The following is a 27,507-nucleotide window of genomic DNA, read 5'->3' as shown; positions in this document are numbered from 1 at the left end:
GCCAGTCTGCCAGAAGCGATATGTCACTCGTTGTGTATCTTAAGAGATTCATCGTTACTCTTTCCATAGGTTACTGGTATTCTCTGATTCAATGCCTCTCGTGTCGAAAAAGTGGCTATCTTAATAGTGCAATACTTCTTCCTCCCAGTTGCTCACACAGTTTACTACTTTTTTGTGTAGTTTTTGTCTGCCAGAAACTATAATTCACTAGTTTTGTATCATAAAAGAGTCATCGTTTCTCCTCCTAGGGGTTATTCGAGACCTCTTAATCCAAACCGCAAGTAACGAGGCATTGGCTACCTTAAGAGAGTCATAGTTACTCGTCCCAATTGCTCACCCAGTCTGCCACTTTTTCTTACTGCGCCTAGTCTGCCAGAAGCGATATGTCACTCGTTGTGTATCTTAAGAGATTCATCGTTACTCCTTCCATAGGTTACTGGTATTCTCTGAGTCAATACCTCTCGTGACGAAAAAGTGGCTATCTTAATAGTGCAATACTTCTTCCTCCGAGTTGCTCACACAGTATACTACTTTTTGTGTAGTTTTTGTCTGCCAGAAACTATAATTCACTAGTTGTGTATCATAAAAGAGTCATCGTTTCTCCTCCTAGGGGTTTTCGAGATTTCTTAATCTAAACCGCAAGTAACGAGGCTTTGGCTACCTTAAGAGAGTCATAGTTACTCGTCCCCATTGCTCACCCAGTCTGCCACTTATTCTTACTGTGGCCAGTCTGCCAGAAGCGATATGTCACTCGTTGTGTATCTTAAGAGATTCATCGTTACTCCTTCCATAGGTTACTGGTATTCTCTGAGTCAATACCTCTCTTGACGAAAAAGTGGCTATCTTAATAGTGCAATACTTCTTCCTCCGAGTTGCTCACACAGTTTACTGCTTTTTGTGTAGTTTTTGTCTGCCAGAAACTATAATTCACTAGTTGTGTATCATAAAAGAGTCATCGTTTCTCCTCCTAGGGGTTTTCGAGATATCTTAATCCAAACCGCAAGTTACGAGGCATTGGCTACCTTAAGAGAGTCATAGTTACTCGTCCCAATTGCTCACCCAGTCTGCCACTTTTCCTTACTGCGGCCAGTCTGCCAGAAGCGATATGTCACTCGTTGTGTATCTTAAGAGATTCATCGTTACTCTTTCCATAGGTTACTGGTATTCTCTGATTCAATGCCTCTCGTGACGAAAAAGTGGCTATCTTAATACTGCAACACTTCTTCCTCCCAGTTGCTCACACAGTTTACTACTCTTTTTGTGTAGTTTTTGTCTGCCAGAAACTATAATTCACTAGTTGTGTATCATAAAAGAGTCATCGTTTCTCCTCCTAGGGGTTATTCGAGACCTCTTAATCCAAACCGCAAGTAACGAGGCATTGGCAACCTTAAGAGACTCATAGTTACTCGTCCCAATTGCTCACCCAGTCTGACACTTTTCCTTACTGCGGCCAGTCTGCCAGAAGCGAAATGTCACTCGTTGTGTATCTTAACAGATTCATCGTTACTCCTTCCATAGGTTACTGGTAGTCTCTGAGTCAATACCTCTCTTGACGAAAAAGTGGCTATCTTAATTAGTGCAATACTTCTTCCTCCGAGTTGCTCACACAGTTTACTGCTTTTTGTGTAGTTTTTGTCTGCCAGAAACTATAATTCACTAGTTGTGTATCATAAAAGAGTCATCGTTTCTCCTCCTAGGGGTTATTCGAGATATCTTAATCCACACCGCAAGTAACGAGGCATTGGCAACCTTAAGAGAGTAATAGTTACTCGTCCCAGTTGCTCACCCAGTCTGCCACTTTTCCTTACTGCGGCCAGTCTGCCAGAAGCGATATGTCACTCGTTGTGTATCTTAAGAGATTCATCGTTACTCTTTCCATAGGTTACTGGTATTCTCTGATTCAATGCCTCTCGTAACGAAAAAGTGGCTATCTTAATAGTGCAATACTTCTTCCTCCGAGTTGCTCACACAGTTTACTACTTTTTGTGTAGTTTTTGTCTGCCAGAAACTATAATTCACTAGTTGTGTATCATAAAAGAGTCATCGTTTCTCCTCCTAGGGGTTTTCGAGATTTCTTAATCCAAACCGCAAGTAACGAGGCATTGGCTACCTTAAGAGAGTCATAGTTACTCGTCCCCATTGCTCACCCAGTCTTCCACTTTTTCTTACTGTGGCCAGTCTGCCAGAAGCGATATGTCACTCGTTGTGTATCTTAAGAGATTCATCGTTACTCCTTCCATAGGTTACATGTATTCTCTGAGTCAATACCTCTCTTGACGAAAAAGTTGCTATCTTAATAGCGCAATAAGTCTTCCTCCGAGTTGCTCACACAGTTTACTGCTTTTTGTGTAGTTTTTGTCTGCCAGAAACTATAATTCACTAGTTGTGTATCATAAAAGAGTCATCGTTTCTCCTCCTAGGGGTTATTCGAGATATCTTAATCCAAACCGCAAGTAACGAGGCATTGGCTACCGTAAGAGCGTCATAGTTACTCGTCCCAATTGCTCACCCAGTCTGCCACTTTTCCTTACTGCGGCCAGTCTGCCAGAAGCGATATGTCACTCGTTGTGTATCTTAAGAGATTCATCGTTACTCTTTCCATAGGTTACTGGTATTCTCTGATTCAATGCCTCTCGTGACGAAAAAGTGGCTATCTTAATACTGCAACACTTCTTCCTCCCAGTTGCTCACACAGTTTACTACTCTTTTTGTGTAGTTTTTGTCTGCCAGAAACTATAATTCACTAGTTGTGTATCATAAAAGAGTCATCGTTTCTCCTCCTAGGGGTTATTCGAGACCTCTTAATCCAAACCGCAAGTAACGAGGCATTGGCAACCTTAAGAGACTCATAGTTACTCGTCCCAATTGCTCACCCAGTCTGACACTTTTCCTTACTGCGGCCAGTCTGCCAGAAGCGAAATGTCACTCGTTGTGTATCTTAACAGATTCATCGTTACTCCTTCCATAGGTTACTGGTAGTCTCTGAGTCAATACCTCTCTTGACGAAAAAGTGGCTATCTTAATTAGTGCAATACTTCTTCCTCCGAGTTGCTCACACAGTTTACTGCTTTTTGTGTAGTTTTTGTCTGCCAGAAACTATAATTCACTAGTTGTGTATCATAAAAGAGTCATCGTTTCTCCTCCTAGGGGTTATTCGAGATATCTTAATCCACACCGCAAGTAACGAGGCATTGGCAACCTTAAGAGAGTAATAGTTACTCGTCCCAGTTGCTCACCCAGTCTGCCACTTTTCCTTACTGCGGCCAGTCTGCCAGAAGCGATATGTCACTCGTTGTGTATCTTAAGAGATTCATCGTTACTCTTTCCATAGGTTACTGGTATTCTCTGATTCAATGCCTCTCGTAACGAAAAAGTGGCAATCTTAATAGTGCAATACTTCTTCCTCCGAGTTGCTCACACAGTTTACTACTTTTTGTGTAGTTTTTGTCTGCCAGAAACTATAATTCACTAGTTGTGTATCATAAAAGAGTCATCGTTTCTCCTCCTAGGGGTTTTCGAGATTTCTTAATCCAAACCGCAAGTAACGAGGCATTGGCTACCTTAAGAGAGTCATAGTTACTCGTCCCCATTGCTCACCCAGTCTTCCACTTTTTCTTACTGTGGCCAGTCTGCCAGAAGCGATATGTCACTCGTTGTGTATCTTAAGAGATTCATCGTTACTCCTTCCATAGGTTACATGTATTCTCTGAGTCAATACCTCTCTTGACGAAAAAGTTGCTATCTTAATAGCGCAATAAGTCTTCCTCCGAGTTGCTCACACAGTTTACTGCTTTTTGTGTAGTTTTTGTCTGCCAGAAACTATAATTCACTAGTTGTGTATCATAAAAGAGTCATCGTTTCTCCTCCTAGGGGTTATTCGAGATATCTTAATCCAAACCGCAAGTAACGAGGCATTGGCTACCTTAAGAGCGTCATAGTTACTCGTCCCAATTGCTCACCCAGTCTGCCACTTTTCCTTACTGCGGCCAGTCTGCCAGAAGCGATATGTCACTCGTTGTGTATCTTAAGAGATTCATCGTTACTCTTTCCATAGGTTACTGGTATTCTCTGATTCAATGCCTCTCGTAACGAAAAAGTGGCTATCTTAATACTGCAATACTTCTTCCTCCCAGTTGCTCACACAGTTTACTACTTTTTTGTGTAGTTTTTGTCTGCCAGAAACTATAATTCACTAGTTTTGTATCATAAAAGAGTCATCGTTTCTCCTCCTAGGGGTTATTCGAGACCTCTTAATCCAAACCGCAAGTAACGAGGCATTGGCTACCTTAAGAGAGTCATAGTTACTCGTCCCCATTGCTCACCCAGTCTGCCACTTTTTCTTACTGCGGCCAGTCTGCCAGAAGCGATATGTCACTCGTTGTGTATCTTAAGAGATTCATCGTTACTCCTTCCATAGGTTACTGGTATTCTCTGAGTCAATACCTCTCGTGACGAAAAAGTGGCTATCTTAATAGTGCAATACTTCTTCCTCCGAGTTGCTCACACAGTTTACTACTTTTTGTGTAGTTTTCGTCTGCCAGAAACTATAATTCACTAGTTGTGTATCATAAAAGAGTCATCGTTTCTCCTCCTAGGGGTTATTCGAGATAATTTAATCCAAACCGCAAGTAACGAGGCATTGGCTACCTTAAGAGAGTCATAGTTACTCGTCCCAATTGCTCACCCAGTCTGCCACTTTTCCTTACTGCGGCCAGTCTGCCAGAAGCGATATGTCACTCGTTGTGTATCTTAAGAGATTCATCGTTACTCTTTCCATAGGTTACTGGTATTCTCTGATTCAATGCCTCTCGTGACGAAAAAGTGGCTATCTTAATACTGCAACACTTCTTCCTCCCAGTTGCTCACACAGTTTACTACTCTTTTTGTGTAGTTTTTGTCTGCCAGAAACTATAATTCACTAGTTGTGTATCATAAAAGAGTCATCGTTTCTCCTCCTAGGGGTTATTCGAGACCTCTTAATCCAAACCGCAAGTAACGAGGCATTGGCAACCTTAAGAGACTCATAGTTACTCGTCCCAATTGCTCACCCAGTCTGACACTTTTCCTTACTGCGGCCAGTCTGCCAGAAGCGAAATGTCACTCGTTGTGTATCTTAACAGATTCATCGTTACTCCTTCCATAGGTTACTGGTAGTCTCTGAGTCAATACCTCTCTTGACGCAAAAGTGGCTATCTTAATTAGTGCAATACTTCTTCCTCCGAGTTGCTCACACAGTTTACTGCTTTTTGTGTAGTTTTTGTCTGCCAGAAACTATAATTCACTAGTTGTGTATCATAAAAGAGTCATCGTTTCTCCTCCTAGGGGTTATTCGAGATATCTTAATCCACACCGCAAGTAACGAGGCATTGGCAACCTTAAGAGAGTAATAGTTACTCGTCCCAGTTGCTCACCCAGTCTGCCACTTTTCCTTACTGCGGCCAGTCTGCCAGAAGCGATATGTCACTCGTTGTGTATCTTAAGAGATTCATCGTTACTCTTTCCATAGGTTACTGGTATTCTCTGATTCAATGCCTCTCGTAACGAAAAAGTGGCTATCTTAATAGTGCAATACTTCTTCCTCCGAGTTGCTCACACAGTTTACTACTTTTTGTGTAGTTTTTGTCTGCCAGAAACTATAATTCACTAGTTGTGTATCATAAAAGAGTCATCGTTTCTCCTCCTAGGGGTTTTCGAGATTTCTTAATCCAAACCGCAAGTAACGAGGCATTGGCTACCTTAAGAGAGTCATAGTTACTCGTCCCCATTGCTCACCCAGTCTTCCACTTTTTCTTACTGTGGCCAGTCTGCCAGAAGCGATATGTCACTCGTTGTGTATCTTAAGAGATTCATCGTTACTCCTTCCATAGGTTACATGTATTCTCTGAGTCAATACCTCTCTTGACGAAAAAGTTGCTATCTTAATAGCGCAATAAGTCTTCCTCCGAGTTGCTCACACAGTTTACTGCTTTTTGTGTAGTTTTTGTCTGCCAGAAACTATAATTCACTAGTTGTGTATCATAAAAGAGTCATCGTTTCTCCTCCTAGGGGTTATTCGAGATATCTTAATCCAAACCGCAAGTAACGAGGCATTGGCTACCTTAAGAGCGTCATAGTTACTCGTCCCAATTGCTCACCCAGTCTGCCACTTTTCCTTACTGCGGCCAGTCTGCCAGAAGCGATATGTCACTCGTTGTGTATCTTAAGAGATTCATCGTTACTCTTTCCATAGGTTACTGGTATTCTCTGATTCAATGCCTCTCGTAACGAAAAAGTGGCTATCTTAATACTGCAATACTTCTTCCTCCCAGTTGCTCACACAGTTTACTACTTTTTTGTGTAGTTTTTGTCTGCCAGAAACTATAATTCACTAGTTTTGTATCATAAAAGAGTCATCGTTTCTCCTCCTAGGGGTTATTCGAGACCTCTTAATCCAAACCGCAAGTAACGAGGCATTGGCTACCTTAAGAGAGTCATAGTTACTCGTCCCCATTGCTCACCCAGTCTGCCACTTTTTCTTACTGCGGCCAGTCTGCCAGAAGCGATATGTCACTCGTTGTGTATCTTAAGAGATTCATCGTTACTCCTTCCATAGGTTACTGGTATTCTCTGAGTCAATACCTCTCGTGACGAAAAAGTGGCTATCTTAATAGTGCAATACTTCTTCCTCCGAGTTGCTCACACAGTTTACTACTTTTTGTGTAGTTTTCGTCTGCCAGAAACTATAATTCACTAGTTGTGTATCATAAAAGAGTCATCGTTTCTCCTCCTAGGGGTTATTCGAGATAATTTAATCCAAACCGCAAGTAACGAGGCATTGGCTACCTTAAGAGAGTCATAGATACTCGTCCCAATTGCTCACCCAGTCTGCCACTTTTCCTTACTGCGGCCAGTCTGCCAGAAGCGATATGTCACTCGTTGTGTATCTTAAGAGATTCATCGTTACTCCTTCCATAGGTTACTGGTATTCTCTGAGTCAATACCTCTCTTGACGAAAAAGTGGCTATCTTAATAGTGCAATACTTCTTCCTCCGAGTTGCTCACACAGTTTACTGCTTTTTGTGTAGTTTTTGTCTGCCAGAAACTATAATTCACTAGTTGTGTATCGTAAAAGAGTCATCGTTTCTCCTCCTAGGGGTTATTCGAGATATCTTAATCCAAACCGCAAGTTACGAGGCATTGGCTACCTTAAGAGAGTCATAGTTACTCGTCCCAATTGCTCACCCAGTCTGCCACTTTTCCTTACTGCGGCCAGTCTGCCAGAAGCGATATGTCACTCGTTGTCTATCTTAAGAGATTCATCGTTACTCTTTCCATAGGTTACTGGTATTCTCTGATTCAATGCCTCTCGTGACGAAAAAGTGGCTATCTTAATAGTGCAATACTTCTTCCTCCCAGTTGCTCACACAGTTTACTACTTTTTTGTGTAGTTTTTGTCTGCCAGAAACTATAATTCACTAGTTTTGTATCATAAAAGAGTCATCGTTTCTCCTCCTAGGGGTTATTCGAGACCTCTTAATCCAAACCGCAAGTAACGAGGCATTGGCTACCTTAAGAGAGTCATAGTTACTCGTCCCAATTGCTCACCCAGTCTGCCACTTTTTCTTACTGCGGCCAGTCTGCCAGAAGCGATATGTCACTCGTTGTGTATCTTAAGAGATTCATCGTTACTCCTTCCATAGGTTACTGGTATTCTCTGAGTCAATACCTCTCTTGACGAAAAAGTGGCTATCTTAATAGTGCAATACTTCTTCCTCCGAGTTGCTCACACAGTTTGCTACTTTTTGTGTACTTGCCAGTCTGCCAGAAGCGATATGTCACTAGTTGTGTATCATAAAAGAGTCATCGTTTCTCCTCCTAGGGGTTTTCGAGATTTCTTAATCCAAACCGCAAGTAACGAGGCATTGGCTACCTTAAGAGAGTCATAGTTACTCGTCCCAATTGCTCACCCAGTCTGCCACTTTTCCTTACTGTGGCCAGTCTGCCAGAAGCGATATGTCACTCGTTGTGTATCTTAAGAGATTCATCGTTACTCCTTCCATAGGTTACTGGTATTCTCTGAGTCAATACCTCTCTTGACGAAAAAGTGGCTATCTTAATAGTGCAATACTTCTTCCTCCGAGTTGCTCACACAGTTTACTACATTCTGTGTAGTTTTTGTCTGCCAGAAACTATAATTCACTAGTTTTGTATCATAAAAGAGTCATCGTTTCTCCTCCTAGGGGTTATTCGAGACCTCTTAATCCAAACCGCAAGTAACGAGGCATTGGCTACCTTAAGAGAGTCATAGTTACTCGTCCCAATTGCTCACCCAGTCTGCCACTTTTTCTTACTGCGGCCAGTCTGCCAGAAGCGATATGTCACTCGTTGTGTATCTTAAGAGATTCATCGTTACTCCTTCCATAGGTTACTGGTATTCTCTGAGTCAATACCTCTCTTGACGAAAAAGTGGCTATCTTAATAGTGCAATACTTCTTCCTCCTAGTTGCTCACACAGTTTACTACTTTTTGTGTACTTGCCAGTCTGCCAGAAGCGATATGCCACTAGTTGTGTATCATAAAAGAGTCATCGATTCTCCTCCTAGGGGTTATTCGAGATTTCTTAATCCAAACCGCAAGTTACGAGGCATTGGCTACCTTAAGAGAGTCATAGTTACTCGTCCCAAATGCTCACCCAGTCTGCCACTTTTCCTTACTGTGGCCAGTCTGCCAGAAGCGATATGTCACTCGTTGTGTATCTTAAGAGATTCATCGTTACTCCTTCCATAGGTTACTGGTATTCTCTGAGTCAATACCTCTCTTGACGAAAAAGTGGCTATCTTAATAGTGCAATACTTCTTCCTCCGAGTTGCTCACACAGTTTACTACTTTTTTGTGTAGTTTTTGTCTGCCAGAAACTATAATTCACTAGTTTTGTATCATAAAAGAGTCATCGTTTCTCCTCCTAGGGGTTATTCGAGACCTCTTAATCCAAACCGCAAGTAACGAGGCATTGGCTACCTTAAGAGAGTCATAGTTACTCGTCCCCATTGCTCACCCAGTCTGCCACTTTTTCTTACTGCGGCCAGTCTGCCAGAAGCGATATGTCACTCGTTGTGTATCTTAAGAGATTCATCGTTACTCCTTCCATAGGTTACTGGTATTCTCTGAGTCAATACCTCTCGTGACGAAAAAGTGGCTATCTTAATAGTGCAATACTTCTTCCTCCGAGTTGCTCACACAGTTTACTACTTTTTGTGTAGTTTTCGTCTGCCAGAAACTATAATTCACTAGTTGTGTATCATAAAAGAGTCATCGTTTCTCCTCCTAGGGGTTATTCGAGATAATTTAATCCAAACCGCAAGTAACGAGGCATTGGCTACCTTAAGAGAGTCATAGTTACTCGTCCCAACTGCTCACCCAGTCTGCCACTTTTCCTTACTGCGGCCAGTCTGCCAGAAGCGATATGTCACTCGTTGTGTATCTTAAGAGATTCATCGTTACTCCTTCCATAGGTTACTGGTATTCTCTGAGTCAATACCTCTCTTGACGAAAAAGTGGCTATCTTAATAGTGCAATACTTCTTCCTCCGAGTTGCTCACACAGTTTACTGCTTTTTGTGTAGTTTTTGTCTGCCAGAAACTATAATTCACTAGTTGTGTATCGTAAAAGAGTCATCGTTTCTCCTCCTAGGGGTTATTCGAGATATCTTAATCCAAACCGCAAGTTACGAGGCATTGGCTACCTTAAGAGAGTCATAGTTACTCGTCCCAATTGCTCACCCAGTCTGCCACTTTTCCTTACTGCGGCCAGTCTGCCAGAAGCGATATGTCACTCGTTGTCTATCTTAAGAGATTCATCGTTACTCTTTCCATAGGTTACTGGTATTCTCTGATTCAATGCCTCTCGTGACGAAAAAGTGGCTATCTTAATAGTGCAATACTTCTTCCTCCCAGTTGCTCACACAGTTTACTACTTTTTTGTGTAGTTTTTGTCTGCCAGAAACTATAATTCACTAGTTTTGTATCATAAAAGAGTCATCGTTTCTCCTCCTAGGGGTTATTCGAGACCTCTTAATCCAAACCGCAAGTAACGAGGCATTGGCTACCTTAAGAGAGTCATAGTTACTCGTCCCAATTGCTCACCCAGTCTGCCACTTTTTCTTACTGCGGCCAGTCTGCCAGAAGCGATATGTCACTCGTTGTGTATCTTAAGAGATTCATCGTTACTCCTTCCATAGGTTACTGGTATTCTCTGAGTCAATACCTCTCTTGACGAAAAAGTGGCTATCTTAATAGTGCAATACTTCTTCCTCCGAGTTGCTCACACAGTTTGCTACTTTTTGTGTACTTGCCAGTCTGCCAGAAGCGATATGTCACTAGTTGTGTATCATAAAAGAGTCATCGTTTCTCCTCCTAGGGGTTTTCGAGATTTCTTAATCCAAACCGCAAGTAACGAGGCATTGGCTACCTTAAGAGAGTCATAGTTACTCGTCCCAATTGCTCACCCAGTCTGCCACTTTTCCTTACTGTGGCCAGTCTGCCAGAAGCGATATGTCACTCGTTGTGTATCTTAAGAGATTCATCGTTACTCCTTCCATAGGTTACTGGTATTCTCTGAGTCAATACCTCTCTTGACGAAAAAGTGGCTATCTTAATAGTGCAATACTTCTTCCTCCGAGTTGCTCACACAGTTTACTACATTCTGTGTAGTTTTTGTCTGCCAGAAACTATAATTCACTAGTTTTGTATCATAAAAGAGTCATCGTTTCTCCTCCTAGGGGTTATTCGAGACCTCTTAATCCAAACCGCAAGTAACGAGGCATTGGCTACCTTAAGAGAGTCATAGTTACTCGTCCCAATTGCTCACCCAGTCTGCCACTTTTTCTTACTGCGGCCAGTCTGCCAGAAGCGATATGTCACTCGTTGTGTATCTTAAGAGATTCATCGTTACTCCTTCCATAGGTTACTGGTATTCTCTGAGTCAATACCTCTCTTGACGAAAAAGTGGCTATCTTAATAGTGCAATACTTCTTCCTCCTAGTTGCTCACACAGTTTACTACTTTTTGTGTACTTGCCAGTCTGCCAGAAGCGATATGCCACTAGTTGTGTATCATAAAAGAGTCATCGTTTCTCCTCCTAGGGGTTATTCGAGATTTCTTAATCCAAACCGCAAGTAACGAGGCATTGGCTACCTTAAGAGAGTCATAGTTACTCGTCCCAAATGCTCACCCAGTCTGCCACTTTTCCTTACTGTGGCCAGTCTGCCAGAAGCGATATGTCACTCGTTGTGTATCTTAAGAGATTCATCGTTACTCCTTCCATAGGTTACTGGTATTCTCTGAGTCAATACCTCTCTTGACGAAAAAGTGGCTATCTTAATAGTGCAATACTTCTTCCTCCGAGTTGCTCACACAGTTTACTACATTTTGTGTAGTTTTTGTCTGCCAGAAACTATAATTCACTAGTTTTGTATCATAAAAGAGTCATCGTTTCTCCTCCTAGGGGTTATTCGAGACCTCTTAATCCAAACCGCAAGTAACGAGGCATTGGCTACCTTAAGAGAGTCATAGTTATTCGTCCCAATTGCTCACCCAGTCTGCCACTTTTTCTTACTGTGGCCAGTCTGCCAGAAGCGATATGTCACTCGTTGTGTATCTTAAGAAATTCATCGTTACTCCTTCCATAGGTTACTGGTATTCTCTGAGTCAATACCTCTCTTGACGAAAAAGTGGCTATCTTAATACTGCAACACTTCTTCCTCCCAGTTGCTCACACAGTTTACTACTCTTTTTGTGTAGTTTTTGTCTGCCAGAAACTATAATTCACTAGTTGTGTATCATAAAAGAGTCATCGTTTCTCCTCCTAGGGGTTATTCGAGACCTCTTAATCCAAACCGCAAGTAACGAGGCATTGGCAACCTTAAGAGAGTCATAGTTACTCGTCCCAATTGCTCACCCAGTCTGACACTTTTCCTTACTGCGGCCAGTCTGCCAGAAGCGAAATGTCACTCGTTGTGTATCTTAACAGATTCATCGTTACTCCTTCCATAGGTTACTGGTAGTCTCTGAGTCAATACCTCTCTTGACGAAAAAGTGGCTATCTTAATTAGTGGAATACTTCTTCCTCCGAGTTGCTCACACAGTTTACTGCTTTTTGTGTAGTTTTTGTCTGCCAGAAACTATAATTCACTAGTTGTGTATCATAAAAGAGTCATCGTTTCTCCTCCTAGGGGTTATTCGAGATATCTTAATCCACACCGCAAGTAACGAGGCATTGGCAACCTTAAGAGAGTAATAGTTACTCGTCCCAGTTGCTCACCCAGTCTGCCACTTTTCCTTACTGCGGCCAGTCTGCCAGAAGCGATATGTCACTCGTTGTGTATCTTAAGAGATTCATCGTTACTCTTTCCATAGGTTACTGGTATTCTCTGATTCAATGCCTCTTGTAACGAAAAAGTGGCTATCTTAATAGTGCAATACTTCTTCCTCCGAGTTGCTCACACAGTTTACTACTTTTTGTGTAGTTTTTGTCTGCCAGAAACTATAACTCACTAGTTGTGTATCATAAAAGAGTCATCGTTTCTCCTCCTAGGGGTTTTCGAGATTTCTTAATCCAAACCGCAAGTAACGAGGCATTGGCTACCTTAAGAGAGTCATAGTTACTCGTCCCCATTGCTCACCCAGTCTTCCACTTTTTCTTACTGTGGCCAGTCTGCCAGAAGCGATATGTCACTCGTTGTGTATCTTAAGAGATTCATCGTTACTCCTTCCATAGGTTACTGGTATTCTCTGAGTCAATACCTCTCTTGACGAAAAAGTTGCTATCTTAATAGCGCAATAAGTCTTCCTCCGAGTTGCTCACACAGTTTACTGCTTTTTGTGTAGTTTTTGTCTGCCAGAAACTATAATTCACTAGTTGTGTATCATAAAAGAGTCATCGTTTCTCCTCCTAGGGGTTATTCGAGATATCTTAATCCAAACCGCAAGTAACGAGGCATTGGCTACCTTAAGAGCGTCATAGTTACTCGTCCCAATTGCTCACCCAGTCTGCCACTTTTCCTTACTGCGGCCAGTCTGCCAGAAGCGATATGTCACTCGTTGTGTATCTTAAGAGATTCATCGTTACTCTTTCCATAGGTTACTGGTATTCTCTGATTCAATGCCTCTCGTAACGAAAAAGTGGCTATCTTAATAGTGCAATACTTCTTCCTCCCAGTTGCTCACACAGTTTACTACTTTTTTGTGTAGTTTTTGTCTGCCAGAAACTATAATTCACTAGTTTTGTATCATAAAAGAGTCATCGTTTCTCCTCCTAGGGGTTATTCGAGACCTCTTAATCCAAACCGCAAGTAACGAGGCATTGGCTACCTTAAGAGAGTCATAGTTACTCGTCCCAATTGCTCACCCAGTCTGCCACTTTTTCTTACTGCGACGAGTCTGCCAGAAGCGATATGTCACTCGTTGTGTATCTTAAGAGATTCATCGTTACTCCTTCCATAGGTTACTGGTATTCTCTGAGTCAATACCTCTCGTGACGAAAAAGTGGCTATCTTAATAGTGCAATACTTCTTCCTCCGAGTTGCTCACACAGTTTACTACTTTTTGTGTAGTTTTCGTCTGCCAGAAACTATAATTCACTAGTTGTGTATCATTAAAGAGTCATCGTTTCTCCTCCTAGGGGTTTTCGAGATTTCTTAATCCAAACCGCAAGTAACGAGGCATTGGCTACCTTAAGAGAGTCATAGTTATTCGGCCCCATTGCTCACCCAGTCTGCCACTTTTTCTTACTGTGGCCAGTCTGCCAGAAGCGATATGTCACTCGTTGTGTATCTTAAGAGATTCATCGTTACTCCTTCCATAGGTTACTGGTATTCTCTGAGTCAATACCTCTCTTGACGAAAAAGTGGCTATCTTAATAGTGCAATACTTCTTCCTCCGAGTTGCTCACACAGTTTGCTACTTTTTGTGTACTTGCCAGTCTGCCAGAAGCGATATGTCACTAGTTGTGTATCATAAAAGAGTCATCGTTTCTCCTCCTAGGGGTTATTCGAGATTTCTTAATCCAAACCGCAAGTAACGAGGCATTGGCTACCTTAAGAGAGTCATAGTTACTCGTCCCAATTGCTCACCCAGTCTGCCACTTTTCCTTACTGTGGCCAGTCTGCCAGAAGCGATATGTCACTCGTTGTGTATCTTAAGAGATTCATCGTTACTCCTTCCATAGGTTACTGGTATTCTCTGAGTCAATACCTCTCTTGACGAAAAAGTGGCTATCTTAATAGTGCAATACTTCTTCCTCCGAGTTGCTCACACAGTTTACTACATTCTGTGTAGTTTTTGTCTGCCAGAAACTATAATTCACTAGTTTTGTATCATAAAAGAGTCATCGTTTCTCCTCCTAGGGGTTATTCGAGACCTCTTAATCCAAACCGCAAGTAACGAGGCATTGGCTACCTTAAGAGAGTCATAGTTACTCGTCCCAATTGCTCACCGAGTCTGCCACTTTTTCTTACTGCGGCCAGTCTGCCAGAAGCGATATGTCACTCGTAGTGTATCTTAAGAGATTCATCGTTACTCCTTCCATAGGTTACTGGTATTCTCTGAGTCAATACCTCTCTTGACGAAAAAGTGGCTATCTTAATAGTGCAATACTTCTTCCTCCGAGTTGCTCACACAGTTTACTGCTTTTTGTGTAGTTTTTGTCTGCCAGAAACTATAATTCACTAGTTTTGTATCATAAAAGAGTCATCGTTTCTCCTCCTAGGGGTTATTCGAGACCTCTTAATCCAAACCGCAAGTAACGAGGCATTGGCTACCTTAAGAGAGTCATAGTTATTCGTCCCAATTGCTCGCCCAGTCTGCCACTTTTTCTTACTGCGGCCAGTCTGCCAGAAGCGATATGTCACTCGTTGTGTATCTTAAGAGATTCATCGTTACTCCTTCCATAGGTTACTGGTATTCTCTGATTCAATACCTCTCGTGACGAAAAAGTGGCTATCTTAATAGTGCAATACTTCTTCCTCCGAGTTGCTCACACAGTTTGCTACTTTTTGTGTAGTTTTTGTCTGCCAGAAACTATAATTCACTAGTTGTGCATCATAAAAGTGTCATCGTTTCTCCTCCTAGGGGTTTTCGAGATTTCTTAATCCAAACCGCAAGTAACGAGGCATTGGCTACCTTAAGAGAGTCATAGTTACTCGTCCCCATTGCTCACCCAGTCTGCCACTTTTTCTTACTGTGGCCAGTCTGCCAGAAGCGATATGTCACTCGTTGTGTATCTTAAGAGATTCATCGTTACTCTTTCCATAGGTTACTTGTATTCTCTGATTCAATGCCTCTCGTAACGAAAAAGTGGCTATCTTAATAGTGCAATACTTCTTCCTCTCAGTTGCTCACACAGTTTACTACTTTTTTGTGTAGTTTTTGTCTGCCAGAAACTATAATTCACTAGTTTTGTATCATAAAAGAGTCATCGTTTCTCCTCCTAGGGGTTATTCGAGACCTCTTAATCCAAACCGCAAGTAACGAGGCATTGGATACCTTAAGAGAGTCATAGTTAGAGTGATAGTTACTCGTCCCAATTGCTCACCCAGTCTGCCACTTTTTCTTACTGCGGCCAGTCTGCCAGAAGCGATATGTCACTCGTTGTGTATTTTAAGAGATTCATCGTTACTCCTTCCATAGGTTACCGGTATTCTCTGAGTCAATACCTCTCGTGACGAAAAAGTGGCTATCTTAATAGTGCAATACTTCTTCCTCCGAGTTGCTCACACAGTTTACTACTTTTTGTGTAGTTTTTGTCTGCCAGAAACTATAATTCACTAGTTGTGTATCATAAAAGAGTCATCGTTTCTCCTCCTAGGGGTTTTCGAGATTTCTTAATCCAAACCGCAAGTAACGAGGCATTGGCTACCTTAAGAGAGTCATAGTTACTCGTCCCCATTGCTCACCCAGTCTGCCACTTTTTCTTACTGTGGCCAGTCTGCCAGAAGCGATATGTCACTCGTTGTGTATCTTAAGAGATTCATCGTTACTCCTTCCATAGGTTACTGGTATTCTCTGAGTCAATACCTCTCGTGACGAAAAAGTGTCTATCTTAATAGTGCAATACTTCTTCCTCCGAGTTGCTCACAGAGTTTACTGCTTTTTGTGTAGTTTTTGTCTGCCAGAAACTATAATACACTAGTTGTGTATCATAAAAGAGTCATCGTTTCTCCTCCTAGGGGTTTTCGAGATTTCTTAATCCAAACCGCAAGTAACGAGGCATTGGCTACCTTAAGAGAGTCATAGTTACTCGTCCCAATTGCTCACCCAGTCTGCCACTTTTCCTTACTGCGGCCAGTCTGCCAGAAGCGATATGTCACTCGTTGTGTATCTTAAGAGATTCATCGTTACTCCTTCCATAGGTTACTGGTATTCTCTGAGTCAATACCTCTCGTGACGAAAAAGTGGCTATCTTAATAGTGCAATACTTCTTCCTCCGAGTTGCTCACACAGTTTACTGCTTTTTGTGTAGTTTTTGTCTGCCAGAAACTATAATTCACTAGCTGTGTATCATAAAAGAGTCATCGTTTCTCCTCCTAGGGGTTATTCGAGATATCTTAATCCAAACCGCAAGTAACGAGGCATTGGCTACCTTAAGAGAGTCATAGTTACTCGTCCCAATTGCTCACCCAGTCTGCCACTTTTCCTTACTGCGGCCAGTCTGCCAGAAGCGATATGTCACTCGTAGTGTATCTTAAGAGATTCATCGTTACTCCTTCCATAGGTTACTGGTATTCTCTGAGTCAATACCTCTCTTGACGAAAAAGTGGCTATCTTAATAGTGCAATACTTCTTCCTCCGAGTTGCTCACACAGTTTACTGCTTTTTGTGTAGTTTTTGTCTGCCAGAAGCTATAATTCACTAGTTTTGTATCATAAAAGAGTCATCGTTTCTCCTCCTAGGGGTTATTCGAGACCTCTTAATCCAAACCGCAAGTAACGAGGCATTGGCTACCTTAAGAGAGTCATAGTTATTCGTCCCAATTGCTCGCCCAGTCTGCCACTTTTTCTTACTGCGGCCAGTCTGCCAGAAGCGATATGTCACTCGTTGTGTATCTTAAGAGATTCATCGTTACTCCTTCCATAGGTTACTGGTATTCTCTGATTCAATACCTCTCGTGACGAAATAGTGGCTATCTTAATAGTGCAATACTTCTTCCTCCGAGTTGCTCACACAGTTTGCTACTTTTTGTGTAGTTTTTGTCTGCCAGAAACTATAATTCACTAGTTGTGCATCATAAAAGTGTCATCGTTTCTCCTCCTAGGGGTTTTCGAGATTTCTTAATCCAAACCGCAAGTAACGAGGCATTGGCTACCTTAAGAGAGTCATAGTTACTCGTCCCAATTGCTCACCCAGTCTGCCACTTTTTCTTACTGTGGCCAGTCTGCCAGAAGCGATATGTCACTCGTTGTGTATCTTAAGAGATTCAACGTTACTCTTTCCATAGGTTACTTGTATTCTCTGATTCAATGCCTCTCGTAACGAAAAAGTGGCTATCTTAATAGTGCAATACTTCTTCCTCTCAGTTGCTCACACAGTTTACTACTTTTTTGTGTAGTTTTTGTCTGCCAGAAACTATAATTCACTAGTTTTGTATCATAAAAGAGTCATCGTTTCTCCTCCTAGGGGTTATTCGAGACCTCTTAATCCAAACCGCAAGTAACGAGGCATTGGATACCTTAAGAGAGTCATAGTTAGAGTGATAGTTACTCGTCCCAATTGCTCACCCAGTCTGCCACTTTTTCTTACTGCGGCCAGTCTGCCAGAAGCGATATGTCACTCGTTGTGTATTTTAAGAGATTCATCGTTACTCCTTCCATAGGTTACCGGTATTCTCTGAGTCAATACCTCTCGTGACGAAAAAGTGGCTATCTTAATAGTGCAATACTTCTTCCTCCGAGTTGCTCACACAGTTTACTACTTTTTGTGTAGTTTTTGTCTGCCAGAAACTATAATTCACTAGTTGTGTATCATAAAAGAGTCATCGTTTCTCCTCCTAGGGGTTTTCGAGATTTCTTAATCCAAACCGCAAGTAACGAGGCATTGGCTACCTTAAGAGAGTCATAGTTACTCGTCCCCATTGCTCACCCAGTCTGCCACTTTTTCTTACTGTGGCCAGTCTGCCAGAAGCGATATGTCACTCGTTGTGTATCTTAAGAGATTCATCGTTACTCCTTCCATAGGTTACTGGTATTCTCTGAGTCAATACCTCTCGTGACGAAAAAGTGTCTATCTTAATAGTGCAATACTTCTTCCTCCGAGTTGCTCACAGAGTTTACTGCTTTTTGTGTAGTTTTTGTCTGCCAGAAACTATAATACACTAGTTGTGTATCATAAAAGAGTCATCGTTTCTCCTCCTAGGGGTTTTCGAGATTTCTTAATCCAAACCGCAAGTAACGAGGCATTGGCTACCTTAAGAGAGTCATAGTTACTCGTCCCAATTGCTCACCCAGTCTGCCACATTTCCTTACTGCGGCCAGTCTGCCAGAAGCGATATGTCACTCGTTGTGTATCTTAAGAGATTCATCGTTACTCCTTCCATAGGTTACTGGTATTCTCTGAGTCAATACCTCTCGTGACGAAAAAGTGGCTATCTTAATAGTGCAATACTTCTTCCTCCGAGTTGCTCACACAGTTTACTGCTTTTTGTGTAGTTTTTGTCTGCCAGAAACTATAATTCACTAGCTGTGTATCATAAAAGAGTCATCGTTTCTCCTCCTAGGGGTTATTCGAGATATCTTAATCCAAACCGCAAGTAACGAGGCATTGGCTACCTTAAGAGAGTCATAGTTACTCGTCCCAATTGCTCACCCAGTCTGCCACTTTTCCTTACTGCGGCCAGTCTGCCAGAAGCGATATGTCACTCGTTGTGTATCTTAAGAGATTCATCGTTACTCCTTCCATAGGTTACTGGTATTCTCTGAGTCAATACCTCTCTTGACGAAAAAGTGGCTATCTTAATAGTGCAATACTTCTTCCTCCCAGTTGCTCACACAGTTTACTACTTTTTTGTGTAGTTTTTGTCTGCCAGAAACTATAATTCACTAGCTGTGTATCATAAAAGAGTCATCGTTTCTCCTCCTAGGGGTTATTCGAGATATCTTAATCCAAACCGCAAGTAACGAGGCATTGGCTACCTTAAGAGAGTCATAGTTACTCGTCCCAATTGCTCACCCAGTCTGCCACTTTTCCTTACTGCGGCCAGTCTGCCAGAAGCGATATGTCACTCGTTGTGTATCTTAAGAGATTCATCGTTACTCCTTCCATAGGTTACTGGTATTCTCTGAGTCAATACCTCTCTTGACGAAAAAGTGGCTATCTTAATAGTGCAATACTTCTTCCTCCCAGTTGCTCACACAGTTTACTACTTTTTTGTGTAGTTTTTGTCTGCCAGAAACTATAATTCACTAGTTTTGTATCATAAAAGAGTCATCGTTTCTCCTCCTAGGGGTTATTCGAGACCTCTTAATCCAAACCGCAAGTAACGAGGCATTGGCTACCTTAAGAGAGTCATAGTTATTCGTCCCAATTGCTCACCCAGTCTGCCACTTTTTCTTACTGCGGCCAGTCTGCCAGAAGCGATATGTCACACGTTGTGTATCTTAAGAGATTCATCGTTACTCCTTCCATAGGTTACTGGTATTCTCTGAGTCAATACCTCTCGTGACGAAAAAGTGGCTATCTTAATTGTGCAATACTTCTTCCTCCGAGTTGCTCACACAGTTTGCTACTTTTTGTGTAGTTTTTGTCTGCCAGAAACTATAATTCACTAGTTGTGTATCATAAAAGAGTCATCGTTTCTCCTCCTAGGGGTTTTCGAGATTTCTTAATCCAAACCGCAAGTAACGAGGCATTGGCTACCTTAAGAGAGTCATAGTTACTCGTCCCCATTGCTCACACAGTCTGCCACTTTTTCTTACTGTGGCCAGTCTGCCAGAAGCGATATGTCACTCGTTGTGTATCTTAAGAGATTCATCGTTACTCTTTCCATAGGTTACTGGTATTCTCTGATTCAATGCCTCTCATAACGAAAAAGTGGCTATCTTAATAGTGCAATACTTCTTCCTCTCAGTTGCTCACACAGTTTACTACTTTTTTGTGTAGTTTTTGTCTGCCAGAAACTATAATTCACTAGTTTTGTATCATAAAAGAGTCATCGTTTCTCCTCCTAGGGGTTATTCGAGACCTCTTAATCCAAACCGCAAGTAACGAGGCATTGGCTACCTTAAGAGAGTCATAGTTAGAGTGATAGTTACTCGTCCCAATTGCTCACCCAGTCTGCCACTTTTTCTTACTGCGGCCAGTCTGCCAGAAGCGATATGTCACTCGTTGTGTATTTTAAGAGATTCATCGTTACTCCTTCCATAGGTTACCGGTATTCTCTGAGTCAATACCTCTCGTGACGAAAAAGTGGCTATCTTAATAGTGCAATACTTCTTCCTCCGAGTTGCTCACACAGTTTACTACTTTTTGTGTAGTTTTTGTCTGCCAGAAACTATAATTCACTAGTTGTGTATCATAAAAGAGTCATCGTTTCTCCTCCTAGGGGTTTTCGAGATTTCTTAATCCAAACCGCAAGTAACGAGGCATTGGCTACCTTAAGAGAGTCATAGTTACTCGTCCCCATTGCTCACCCAGTCTGCCACTTTTTCTTACTGTGGCCAGTCTGCCAGAAGCGATATGTCACTCGTTGTGTATCTTAAGAGATTCATCGTTACTCCTTCCATAGGTTACTGGTATTCTCTGAGTCAATACCTCTCGTGACGAAAAAGTGGCTATCTTAATAGTGCAATACTTCTTCCTCCCAGTTGCTCACACAGTTTACTACATTTTGTGTAGTTTTTGTCTGCCAGAAACTATAATTCACTAGTTTTGTATCATAAAAGAGTCATTGTTTCTCCTCCTAGGGGTTATTCGAGACCTCTTAATCCAAACCGCAAGTAACGAGGCATTGGCTACCTTAAGAGAGTCATAGTTATTCGTCCCAATTGCTCACCCAGTCTGCCACTTTTTCTTACTGCGGCCAGTCTGCCAGAAGCGATATGTCACTCGTTGTGTATCTTAAGAGATTCATCGTTACTCCTTCCATAGGTTTCTGGTATTCTCTGAGTCAATACCTCTCGTGACGAAAAAGTGGCTATCTTAATAGTGCAATACTTCTTCCTCCGAGTTGCTCACACAGTTTACTACTTTTTGTGTAGTTTTTGTCTGCCAGAAGCTATAATTCACTAGTTGTGTATCATAAAAGAGTCATCGCTTCTCCTCCTAGGGGTTTTCGAGATTTCTTAATCCAAACCGCAAGTAACGAGGCATTGGCTACCTTAAGAGAGTCATAGTTACCCGTCCCCATTGCTCACCCATCTGCCACTTTTACTTACTGTGGCCAGTCTGCCAGAAGCGATATGTCACTCGTTGTGTATCTTAAGAGATTCATCGTTACTCCTTCCATAGGTTACTGGTATTCTCTGAGTCTATACCTCTCTTGACGAAAAAGTGGCTATCTTAATAGTGCAATACTTCTTCCTCCGAGTTGCTCACACAGTTTACTGCTTTTTGTGTAGTTTTTGTCTGCCAGAAACTATAATTCACTAGCTGTGTATCATAAAAGAGTCATCGTTTCTCCTCCTAGGGGTTATTCGAGATATCTTAATCCAAACCGCAAGTAACGAGGCATTGGCTACCTTAAGAGAGTCATAGTTACTCGTCCCAATTGCTCACCCAGTCTGCCACTTTTCCTTACTGCGGCCAGTCTGCCAGAAGCGATATGTCACTCGTTGTGTATCTTAAGAGATTCATCGTTACTCCTTCCATAGGTTACTGGTATTCTCTGAGTCAATACCTCTCTTGACGAAAAAGTGGCTATCTTAATAGTGCAATACTTCTTCCTCCGAGTTGCTCACACAGTTTACTACTTTTTGTGTACTTGCCAGTCTGCCAGAAGCGATAGTTCACTAGTTGTGTATCATAAAAGAGTCATCGTTTCTCCTCCTAGGGGTTTTCGAGATTTCTTAACCCAAACCGCAAGTAACGAGGCATTGGCTACCTTAAGAGAGTCATAGTTACTCGTCCCCATTGCTCACCCAGTCTGCCACTTTTTCTTACTGTGGCCAGTCTGCCAGAAGCGATATGTCACTCGTTGTGTATCTTAAGAGATTCATCGTTACTCCTTCCATAGGTTACTGGTATTCTCTGAGTCAATACCTCTCTTGACGAAAAAGTGGCTATCTTAATAGTGCAATACTTCTTCCTCTGAGTTGCTCACACAGTTTACTCTCCTTTTGTGTACTTGCCAGTCTGTCAGAAGCAATATGTCACTAGTTGTGTATCATAAAAGAGTCATCGTTTCTCCTCCTAGGGGTTATTCGAGATTTCTTAATCCAAACCGCAAGTAACGAGGTATTGGCTACCTTAAGAGAGTCATAGTTATTCGTCCCAATTGCTCACCCAGTCTGCCACATTTTCTTACTGCGGCCAGTCTGCCAGAAGCGATATGTCACTCGTTGTGTATCTTAAGAGATTCATAGTTACTCCTTCCATAGGTTACTGGTATTCTCTGAGTCAATACATCACGTGACGAAAAAGTGGCTATCTTAATAGTGCAATACTTCTTCCTCCGAGTTGCTCACACAGTTTACTACTTTTTGTGTAGTTTTTGTCTGCCAGAAACTATAATTCACTAGTTGTGTATCATAAAAGAGTCATCGTTTCTCCTCCTAGGGGTTTTCGAGATTTCTTAATCCAAACCGCAAGTAACGAGGCATCGGCTACCTTAAGAGAGTCATAGTTACTCGTCCCCATTGCTCACCCAGTCTGCCACTTTTTCATACTGTGGCCTATCTGCCAGAAGCGATATGTCACTCGTTGTGTATTTTAAGAGATTCATCGTTACTCTTTCCATAGGTTACTGGTATTCTCTGATTCAATGCCTCTCGTAACGAAAAAGTGGCTATCTTAGTAGTGCAATACTTCTTCCTCTCAGTTGCTCACACAGTTTACTACGTTTTTGTGTAGTTTTTGTCTGCCAGAAACTATAATTCACTAGTTTTGTATCATAAAAGAGTCATCGTTTCTCCTCCTAGGGGTTATTCGAGACCTCTTAATCCAAACCGCAAGTAACGAGGCATTGGCTACCTTAAGAGCGTCATAGTTACTCGTCCCAATTGCTCACCCAGTCTGCCACTTTTTCTTACTGCGGCCAGTCTGCCAGAAGCGATATGTCACTCGTTGTGTATTTTAAGAGATTCATCGTTACTCCTTCCATAGGTTACTGGTATTCTCTGAGTCAATACCTCTCGTGACGAAAAAGTGGCTATCTTAATAGTGCAATACTTCTTCCTCCGAGTTGCTCACACAGTTTACTACTTTTTGTGTAGTTTTTGTCTGCCAGAAACTATGATTCACTAGTTGTGTATCATAAAAGAGTCACCGTTTCTCCTCCTAGGGGTTTTCGAGATTTCTTAATCCAAACCGCAAGTAACGAGGCATTGGCTACCTTAAGAGAGTCATAGTTACTCGTCCCCATTGCTCACCCAGTCTGCCACTTTTTCTTACTGTGGCCAGTCTGCCAGAAGCGATATGTCACTCGTTGTGTATCTTAAGAGATTCATCGTTACTCCTTCCATAGGTTACTGGTATTCTCTGAGTCAATACCTCTCGTGACGAAAAAGTGTCTATCTTAATAGTGCAATACTTCTTCCTCCGAGTTGCTCACACATTTTACTGCTTTTTGTGTAGTTTTTGTCTGCCAGAAACTATAATTCACTAGTTGTGTATCATAAAAGAGTCATCGTTTCTCCTCCTAGGGGTTATTCGAGATATCTTAATCCAAACCGCAAGTAACGAGGCATTGGCTACCTTAAGAGAGTCATAGTTACTCGTCCCAATTGCTCACCCAGTCTGCCACTTTTCCTTACTGCGGCCAGTCTGCCAGAAGCGATAAGTCACTCGTTGTGTATCTTAAGAGATTCATCGTTACTCCTTCCATAGGTTACTGGTATTCTCTGAGTCAATACCTCTCTTGACGAAAAAGTGGCTATCTTAATAGTGCAATACTTCTTCCTCCCAGTTGCTCACACATTTTACTACATTTTGTGTAGTTTTTGTCTGCCAGAAACTATAATTCACTAGTTGTGTATCATAAAAGAGTCATCGTTTCTCCTCCTAGGGGTTATTCGAGACCTCTTAATCCAAACCGCAAGTAACGAGGCATTGGCTACCTTAAGAGAGTCATAGTTATTCGTCCCAATTGCTCACCCAGTCTGCCACTTTTTCTTACTGCGGCCAGTCTGCCAGAAGCGATATGTCACTCGTTGTGTATCTTAAGAGATTCATCGTTACTCCTTCCATAGGTTACTGGTATTCTCTGAGTCAATACCTCTCGTGACGAAAAAGTGGCTATCTTAATAGTGCAATACTTCTTCCTCCGAGTTGCTCACACAGTTTACTACTTTTTGTGTAGTTTTTGTCTGCCAGAAGCTATAATTCACTAGTTGTGTATCATAAAAGAGTCATCGCTTCTCCTCCTAGGGGTTTTCGAGATTTCTTAATCCAAACCGCAAGTAACGAGGCATTGGCTACCTTAAGAGAGTCATAGTTACTCGTCCCCATTGCTCACCCAGTCTGCCACTTTTTCTTACTGTGGCCAGTCTGCCAGAAGCGATATGTCACTCGTTGTGTATCTTAAGAGATTCATCGTTACTCCTTCCATAGGTTACTGGTATTCTCTGAGTCAATACCTCTCGTGACGAAAAAGTGGCTATCTTAATAGTGCAATACTTCTTCCTCCGAGTTGCTCACAGAGTTTACTGCTTTTTGTGTAGTTTTTGTCTGCCAGAAACTATAATTCACTAGTTGTGTATCATAAAAGAGTCATCGTTTCTCCTCCTAGGGGTTATTCGAGATATCTTAATCCAAACCGCAAGTAACGAGGCATTGGCTACCTTAAGAGAGTCATAGTTACTCGTCCCAATTGCTCACCCAGTCTGCCACTTTTTCTTACTGCGGCCAGTCTGCCAGAAGCGATATGTCACTCGTTGTGTATTTTAAGAGATTCAACGTTACTCCTTCCATAGGTTACTGGTATTCTCTGAGTCAATACCGCTCTTGACGAAAAAGTGGCTATCTTAATAGTGCAATACTTCTTCCTCCGAGTTGCTCACACAGTTTACTACTTTTTGTGTACTTGCCAGTCTGCCAGAAGCGATATGTCACTAGTTGTGTATCATAAAAGAGTCATCGTTTCTCCTCCTAGGGGTTTTCGAGATTTCTTAATCCAAACCGCAAGTAACGAGGCATTGGCTACCTTAAGAGAGTCATAGTTACTCGTCCCCATTGCTCACCCATCTGCCACTTTTTCTTACTGTGGCCAGTCTGCCAGAAGCGATATGTCACTCGTTGTGTATCTTAAGAGATTCATCGTTACTCCTTCCATAGGTTACTGGTATTCTCTGAGTCTATACCTATCTTGACGAAAAAGTGGCTATCTTAATAGTGCAATACTTCTTCCTCCGAGTTGCTCACACAGTTTACTGCTTTTTGTGTAGTTTCTGTCTTCCAGAAACTATAATTCACTAGCTGTGTATCATAAAAGAGTCATCGTTTCTCCTCCTAGGGGTTATTCGAGATATCTTAATCCAAACCGCAAGTAACGAGGCATTGGCTACCTTAAGAGAGTCATAGTTACTCGTCCCAATTGCTCACCCAGTCTGCCACTTTTCCTTACTGCGACCAGTCTGCCAGAAGCGATATGTCACTCGTTGTGTATCTTAAGAGATTCATCGTTACTCTTTCCATAGGTTACTGGTATTCTCTGATTCAATGCCTCTCGTAACGAAAAAGTGGCTATCTTAATAGTGCAATACTTCTTCCTCTCAATTGCTCACACAGTTTACTACTTTTTTGTGTAGTTTTTTTCTGCCAGAAGCTATAATTCACTAGTTGTGTATCATAAAAGAGTCATCGTTTCTCCTCCTAGGGGTTATTCGAGATATCTTAATCCAAACCGCAAGTAACGAGGCATTGGCTACCTTAAGAGAGTCATAGTTACTCGTCCCAATTGCTCACCCAGTCTGCCACTTTTCCTTACTGCGGCCAGTCTGCCAGAAGCGATATGTCACTCGTTGTGTATCTTAAGAGATTCATCGTTACTCCTTCCATAGGTTACTGGTATTCTCTGAGTCAATACCTCTCTTGACGAAAAAGTGGCTATCTTAATAGTGCAATACTTCTTCCTCCGAGTTGCTCACACAGTTTACTACTTTTTGTGTACTTGCCAGTCTGCCAGAAGCGATAGTTCACTAGTTGTGTATCATAAAAGAGTCATCGTTTCTCCTCCTAGGGGTTTTCGAGATTTCTTAACCCAAACCGCAAGTAACGAGGCATTTGCTACCTTAAGAGAGTCATAGTTACTCGTCCCCATTGCTCACCCAGTCTGCCACTTTTTCTTACTGTGGCCAGTCTGCCAGAAGCGATATGTCACTCGTTGTGTATCTTAAGAGATTCATCGTTACTCCTTCCATAGGTTACTGGTATTCTCTGAGTCAATACCTCTCTTGACGAAAAAGTGGCTATCTTAATAGTGCAATACTTCTTCCTCTGAGTTGCTCACACAGTTTACTCTCTTTTTGTGTACTTGCCAGTCTGTCAGAAGCGATATGTCACTAGTTGTGTATCATAAAAGAGTCATCGTTTCTCCTCCTAGGGGTTATTCGAGATTTCTTAATCCAAACCGCAAGTAACGAGGCATTGGGTACCTTAAGAGAGTCATAGTTATTCGTCCCAATTGCTCACCCAGTCTGCCACTTTTTCTTACTGTGGCCAGTCTGCCAGAAGCGATATGTCACTCGTTGTGTATCTTAAGAGATTCATCGTTACTCCTTCCATAGGTTACTGGTATTCTCTGAGTCAATACCTCTCGTGACGAAAAAGTGTCTAACTTAATAGTGCAATACTTCTTCCTCCGAGTTGCTCACACATTTTACTGCTTTTTGTGTAGTTTTTGTCTGCCAGAAACTATAATTCACTAGTTGTGTATCATAAAAGAGTCATCGTTTCTCCTCCTAGGGGTTATTCGAGATATCTTAATCCAAACCGCAAGTAACGAGGCATTGGCTACCTTAAGAGAGTCATAGTTACTCGTCCCAATTGCTCACCCAGTCTGCCACTTTTCCTTACTGCGGCCAGTCTGCCAGAAGCGATATGTCACTCGTTGTGTATCTTAAGAGATTCATCGTTACTCCTTCCATAGGTTACTGGTATTCTCTGAGTCAATACCTCTCTTGACGAAAAAGTGGCTATCTTAATAGTGCAATACTTCTTCCTCCCAGTTGCTCACACAGTTTACTACATTTTGTGTAGTTTTTGTCTGCCAGAAACTATAATTCACTAGTTTTGTATCATAAAAGAGTCATCGTTTCTCCTCCTAGGGGTTATTCGAGACCTCTTAATCCAAACCGCAAGTAACGAGGCATTGGCTACCTTAAGAGAG

This window comes from Schistocerca gregaria, chromosome 1 (assembly GCF_023897955.1).
Source record: "Schistocerca gregaria isolate iqSchGreg1 chromosome 1, iqSchGreg1.2, whole genome shotgun sequence".
In the NCBI taxonomy this organism is placed as follows: Eukaryota; Metazoa; Arthropoda; class Insecta; order Orthoptera; family Acrididae; genus Schistocerca; species Schistocerca gregaria.
This window is presented reverse-complemented; position numbering follows the sequence as displayed.